At 33.7% G+C, this 7,611-nt stretch overlaps 1 protein-coding gene across 3 annotated transcripts in view; it reads right to left on the bottom strand.

Annotated features, from left to right (window-relative positions):
* Window positions 1-7,154, bottom strand: part of LOC136272955 (uncharacterized) — a 36,039-nt gene extending 28,885 nt beyond the window's left edge. For all 3 annotated transcript variants that reach the window (XR_010711035.1, XM_066076292.1, XM_066076293.1), the window contains exons 1-2: window positions 7,061-7,154; window positions 1,185-1,243 (exon numbers count right to left, since the gene is read on the bottom strand). The gene's annotated coding sequence lies outside the window, so the exon portion shown is untranslated. The remainder of the gene's footprint in view (window positions 1-1,184; window positions 1,244-7,060) is intronic.
* Between the last annotated feature and the right edge of the window lie 457 nt (window positions 7,155-7,611).

The raw sequence follows: 7,611 nt of genomic DNA, 5'->3' as shown, positions 1-7,611 counted from the left end.
CTGTGCTTACAATTTGTTCTTGATTTTCTGTACTAAACCTGTATATGTAATATTACTCTTTATATCTTACTCCCTCTCTTCTCTCTTAGTTTTGTTCTGTCAAACAGGTACTATGTTCTTCTCTCTCTCCCTCTTCTCTTTCTATCTCTCTCTCATACTTTCTTTGCTTTTTCTCTACTGAACAATTCAATTTCAATTTCTTTATTAACCAATTAAGGGCCCTCAAGGGACAACATGAAGACTGTTGACATACAACATTCAATGAACATAAAACATTCAATAAACATATACAAGAGGGAAAGAGCTGGATGATTAAAAGAACTATGTAATATTACTCATTAGATCTCTCTCTCTCTCCTCTCCCTCTCTCTCATACTTTCTTTGCTTTTTCCCTACCGAACATGTACATGTAATATTACTCATTAGATCTCTCTCTCTCTCTCTCTCTCATACTTTCTTTGCTTTTTCTCTACTGAACATGTACATGTAATATTACTTCTTAGATTTTATCTCTCTCTCCTCTCTCTCTCTCTCTCTCTCTCTCTTTCTTTGCTTAAAATTTCCCCTTGAATTTTTCTACTAAACCTGTACATGTAATATTTCTCTTTAGATCTCTCTCTCTCTCTCTCTCTCTCTCTCTCTCTCAGTTGTGTCATTACCCCGTGTAGAGAACATTTTGTACTTGCTATCAAAATACAATTCACACCTAATCATCAAATGTGTGCAAAATGGGAATCCACCAACGTATACATGTTAATTCCTGGCTTATGGCCCATGCTTTGCTATTCCCTTTAAAAGTGGCCTTAACCCTGGTTGATTTTTGACTGTCCCCCGGGCAGATAATTGGACAATACCCCAGCCCTGACATTACCACAAGGTTATGTTTCTCCTCGTCTAACACCTCAATGATCTAATGGGATTGTGGGCAAAATTATTCTGTCAGTTCCTGGGTAAGAAATTGATGTTGACCTCGGCCTATGCTCTCAGGCAACAGTTCTTACCCCAGGACTAACACAATGACTACTGCCCTCATACCCATTAAGAGATGAAAACTATCATATAATGTCTATGAATGACACACGACGACAAACGTGAGATAGCAATGGGTCTCCTGAATGACTCAGGTGACCTAAAAATACATAGTATAGCTACATGAACATGGTGATATTACATGAATACTATACCACATATATTCTCTCTTTGACCTCTCAGTACACAGCACAGTCAGAGACAGCCTGGGAACCTGTAAAGAGACCATCAACTGTTACACACTAGTATTTGATGATATCCCACGCAAGCACTGGATTTAACATCATATACATGTATACACATTTATGATACAATGCTTAATATTTTAAAAAATATTTTTGGGTTCATTTTTGTACATATTGTGTCCGATTTTTTTCTTAATTACCTTCTCATGTTTCTTAACATGTTTAAAATTGATATATAAAGTACATTTATCATTTTGCGGTTTATAAAGCCACTTAACCTTTTCTTTAAAATTGAAATAAAACCCAACTGCATGGCTGGATTTTTACAGGAGCAGGATGAAAAATATAAACTAAAATGGTTGATATATACATGTACATTTATTATTTTGCGGTTTATAAAGAGTAAACTGCCCCAAACCATTTCATATCGTATAAAACAAATAAATATTGAATTCATTGCTTATACTTTAATTTTTTTTACTCTTCATTGTAAATAAACATAGGTAATCACAGATTACTAAGCTCACCGAGGCGGAGCATCACCCTTAAGAGACATCACCTTCATAAGACCACCTTTATCATTTTATATGAAAATCATACTTTATGATCTTGGATATTCATGGATTCTGTTTTGACAAAATATCGTATATCATCTGATAAATTTTTTTATGATAATCATATGTTCATATGTTAATCAATACAATGATATAAAATTAAATATTGCATCATGTCATATTTTTAATATATATCATATAATACAATAAAATACCGTAATAAACAATAATGAGATATGATATTGTAACGTATGATATGACATTGTATTGTGTTATACCATATTGTATTTGATCACATAATACAATATCATAAAATATAATACAATATAGTATTATATTACAATATCATATTACATAAATTAATACATCATAACATTGAAACATGATATTATATTGTATAATATAGTATGATATTGTATTGAATGACATTGAAACATATTTGATCATACATTATATGATATTATATCATATAATACAATATAATTTGATTCCAACATTGTATCTTATCAAATGATACCATATTATGTGATAAAGTAAAATATTATAAAATACATTATTATATTATACATGTATATTGTATCATATGACACAATCATTTATAGTACAATATCATATCATGCAATTTCATGTGATATGATAATATATCATATAAACCAATATCATATCATACAATATCATATGATACAATATTATATAATATTACAATATCATATAATACAATTTCATGTGATATAATTCTATATTACTGAAACCAATATCATATTATACAATATTGTATGATACAATATAATAGAATATACAATATTGTATCATAGGATACAATATAATATTTTGCAATATCTTATGTAATTGTATCATGTGAAAAAATAATAAATTAAAAATACAATTTAATATTATACAATACTATACATAACAATATCATGATACAATATCATATCATAAAATATCAAAAAAATTGATACAATATCATATCGTATCGTATAACTTTTTATAGTATAACATATGATATCATATTGTATCATATCAAACAATATTGTTTCATATCATACAATACTATATCATAGGAATCATGTTACATAATTTATCAACAAACAAATCAATCTATCGAGCTGTTTTGAGTGAGGTAGGAGATTTCTTTAGCATCCTTGATAATGGAGATCAGGCTCTGCATCTGAAGCAACCTCTGCGTTTAATTTATAATAAAGTTAAATCAACTATGCAAGCTATCATCTAAAAAAACATGTGACCTGTTCCAAAAAACTAAACCTCATCCAGCATCCAAAACCTATGGCTCAGATTCAGCATTCAAGCCCATCAGGTGCATTGGTATCATAAAACGCATCATCCATGCAAGTTTGGTGAAGTTTGGACCAGTAATAACTAAGATATCATCCTCAGAGGGCACTAGCAATTAAAACCTTAACTTCCTCCAGCATCCGCAACCTATGGCTCAGATTCAGCATCCATGCCTGTCAGGTGCATCTGTATCATAAGACACACCATCCATTCAAGTTTGGTGAAGTTAGGACCTGTAATAACTAAGATTTATTTTTTAGCATCCTTGATAATGGAGATCAAGCTCTGCATCTGAAGCTACCTCTGCGATTCATTCATATTACAGTTAAATCAACTATGCAGGTTTGAAATAGTACTATCATCTATTAAACATGTGACCTGTTCCAAAAAACTTAACTTTATCCAGCATCCGAAACCAGACTCAGCATTCAAGCCTATCAGGTGCATCAGTATCATAAGACACACCATCCATGGAAGTCTGGTGAAGTAAGGACAAGTAATAACTAAGATATCATCAGAGGAGGGCACCTGTTTCAAAAACTTTATTTAACCAGCTCTTAAAACCTTAACCTCCTCCAGCATCCGAAACCTATTGCTCAGATTCAGCATTCAAGCTTGTCAGGTGCATCAGAATCATAAGATGCACCATCCATACAAGTTTGGTGAAGTTAGGACCAGTAGTAACTAAGATATAATCATCAGAGGGCACCTGCAACAAAAACTTTAACCAGCTCTTAAAACCTTAACCTCCTCCAGCATCCGAAACCTATTGCTCAGATTCAGCATTCAAGCTTGTCAGGTGCATCAGAATCATAAGATGCACCATCCATACAAGTTTGGTGAAGTTAGGACCAGTAGTAACTAAGATATAATCATCAGAGGGCACCTGCAACAAAAACTTTAACCAGCTCTAAAAACCTTAACCTCTTCCAGCATCCGAAACCTATTGCTCAGATTCAGCATTCAAGCTTGTCAGGTGCATCAGTATCATAAGACGCATCATCCATACAAGTTTGGTGAAGTTAGGACCAGTAGTAACTTAGATATTGCTATCAAAGGGCACCTGCAACAAAAACTTTAACCTGGTCCAACAACCTTAACCTCCTCCAGCATCTGAAATTTAGGACCCAGATTCAGCATCCAAGTCTTTCAAGTCCATAAGTAGGTCCAGATGCATCATCCATGCAAGTTTGGTGAAGATAGGACAAGTAATAGCTTAGATACAGGACCTGCAACAAAAACTTTAACCAGGTCCGGACGCCGACGCCACCGCCGACGCCGAGGGTATAGCATAAGCTCTCCTTGACTTCGTCTCGGTGAGCTAAAAACGGTCATTTGACCCTTAAAATGACGTAAAACTGTACAAAATTCAAACGTAACGTCAGGTGTATTGACACATTTTTGACGTTAGTCTTGTTATGACGTAGGCAACATTCTTAATATGATATTCAACAATTTTTTAGCCAATCAGAAAGCGCATTACAACCAGAATTAGATTATATACCCATCAATTTTTCTTTCTTAAAGCTGTCAATTTTACAGAGTTTGATCTGAGTTTCCAGATCACCACACTGTGGTTTTTTCCGATTCCGTATCACTGCTCGCTGAAACTGATTTGTTCTTAAGGTCAAATCTCACTATAATTTGTAAAACTGTTCCAAATAAAAATTTCAGATAAAAGACGATTTTGTTGAAAAAACAATAATTGGGGAGGGGGGTTATCCCCCATTCAACCTCCCAATTTGATGTATACATGATTTATTCATATAGACGTAGAACACAATTTGTTCATTGTTTACAAATTAATGTAAAACGTTTACTACTAATCTTTCCTGGTATAAAAATGTATGAAATTAAAAGAAGCTAGTGTATGCTAGTAATGCAACTGTCAATACGATAAGCATGGACCATTATCATCGTGATGTCATGAAAAAGTTCAATTCAATATCAATATCAATATACAGGTAAATATCGGTATCTCGAACATGGGATATCTCGAATACCCCGGTTATGTCGAAGTCGGTCGCCGGTCCCGGCCGTTTTCCCTATATATATGATTTAAAAAACTACTGATATCTCGAATACTGTTATCTCGAATACCCCGCTTATGTCGAAGTATGTTTACGGTCCCAATAACAAATTTTACCTGGGTTATCTCGAAGTGAAGTCAATTTTCCGGTCTGCTAATCGCACCCCGCATGTCGTGTCCTCGTTATTCTCGCCCGCGGCAATTCACACCTTTTCTCAAGACTGATAATCTATTAACTCCACGCTTAGCCAGTGCAGCTATCGATGACACGGTAATTGTTATATCAGCTTGGGTATATACTCCGGTGATTGATAAAACAAACAAGTTCACAGCTCCCAAAAGTAAGCACCCCTAACATTACCGATAATATGTATAATGATGCACGCTACTTATAAAGCAAACAAGTTTACGGTCACTCAATTACCAAATAGCGCAGCGTAATTATCGTATAATCCATATCGATGCATGATCAAAGTGAACTTCTACTTAAATAATATACCAAAAATATATTTAATAACACAATCAAACAATTAACACATTTGTCTTTAACTATAAAAGATGGTACAGAATTCTGTACATCATTCAACAACATGTCTCAACACAGCAAAGACAAGCTCCCCACTCCCGGGCTGAAGCGCAAGCTAAAGACCCACACCATTGAAACAAAGTTTCAAAGTTAAAATAATTGTAACGTTTCATATAAATTCTTATTTAAGTGTATATGTGCAATGTCTATAAATGTCTATAAATAAAACATCCTTTCAATATTCCGTCTTTTTTTTCCGTTCATACCGGTTCTCAAATTATTGTGCATATAAGGACTTCCTGTGTTAACATGTCAGGACAAAAACAAAAACGCTAATGGAGTCGAAGAATTTCGACTTCGGATACCTCGAACACCCGGATATCTCGAAGTTTTTCCGTGGTCCCCCGAACTTCGAGATATCGATATTTAACTGTAATTTCATTGCTAGCCTAGTATATATTTTGATACAAACTCCCACTGACTTGGATCCCCCAAAGCATGTCCACCACCAAACTCTCATTTTTGCTATTTTGGACTGGTTTTAAAATGTCGAAAATTAAAGTAGGTTTTCAATTAATTTTACAATATATGTATAACTTATCAGGCAAAATTCAATTATAGTTGATGGACATCATATCACACTTGTTGAAATACCAAAGGTGTAAGCAGTTACCCTGTTGCAGGCATTTTTCAGTTTATTGACAACATGTCTTAATCTAAGTATAGATATTCTTACATGTAACACATGTTTAAGTGACAATAACTTGTTTCAGGGACGTATATACTAACAAGCAGTATATACGTCCCTGCTTGTTTCTATATTTTTTTTGTAATTCAGGTAAGTGATTAAGATATTGATAACAACTGACCCCATTTCTTACATGTTATTCATGTTTAAGGACGGCGACGCAATTCATTTCCACAGTAGATTTTTTATTTAAATTTTTCTATAATGTTAATCAGTTAATGACGAGTGAAAATCGATTTAAAAAAAATTATATTATCATCGACTTCCTTTCTTTACTGGGGGCATTTCAAAATTTGGGACTAAGGGTACGAAAATTCTCAGATATAAAAGAATTAAGTAATGGGAATTTTCTGGGTGTGGGAAAAAATGTAGGTCATCGAGATTGTGGTAACGTCATATTTCTTATTGAAATCATTAATCACTTATTATATCTACCGGTACATACAGCTGTTGGATTGAAACAACTTACCCCCTCCTCCCTTACCTGAACTAAGTTACAACAGTTTTTTTTTCTCGAAAACTTTACATATACATGAATGACATGATTTCCGGGTAGCCATTTTATTTCAATATGTAACGTTACATAGGCCTAGTTGATTTTTAAATATATCGCGTTTTAACTCACATACTATTGTCACTGGCATGGTATATTGAAGAAGTAGACTACATTGTAGAATATATGATATGACAAACCTTTTGTTTCACTGGGAACAATTATCTAAACGAATAGAAATAAACTTTCCTTTCCTCTTCGGAGTCTTCCCTTTGTCTATCGTCTGTTCGACAGGTAAGCGGTAGAGAGGATCCGCTAGACCGCCTTACGTCATTCTAATAAATATTCATGAACAATAAGTAACAACAACAAAAACCCACTGCAGACACGTATTTTCCGGAATAGGACTGCATTCGTTTTCAGTCAATGAAAGACTTTATTTTGATCAAAAAACGACAAATATCCCCATCCCTACTCACACCTATTTGTTTAATAATATATATTTTGGCTGATGCAAATAAATAATTTCAATATCCCCCTCTCTCTCTATCCTATATTTTTTTTCAGAGGGGAGGGGGGGGGGGTATTGATTGCTTGTAGGAAATGGCCTGAATTAATCAATGATACCCCTTTTATATGTAATATTATGCATATTACTGAGAAATTTTGGTTACCAAAATTAAAAAAAGATCTCTCTATTTGTTTCGTTACTTTATACAAAGATGACTTTTCTATAAATTACACAATTGGA

The sequence above is a fragment of the Magallana gigas genome, chromosome 1, assembly GCF_963853765.1.
Source record: "Magallana gigas chromosome 1, xbMagGiga1.1, whole genome shotgun sequence".
NCBI classification, from domain to species: domain Eukaryota; kingdom Metazoa; phylum Mollusca; class Bivalvia; order Ostreida; family Ostreidae; genus Magallana; species Magallana gigas.
Note: the sequence above shows the minus strand (reverse complement) of the source record. Positions and strands in the feature narration are given on the sequence as shown.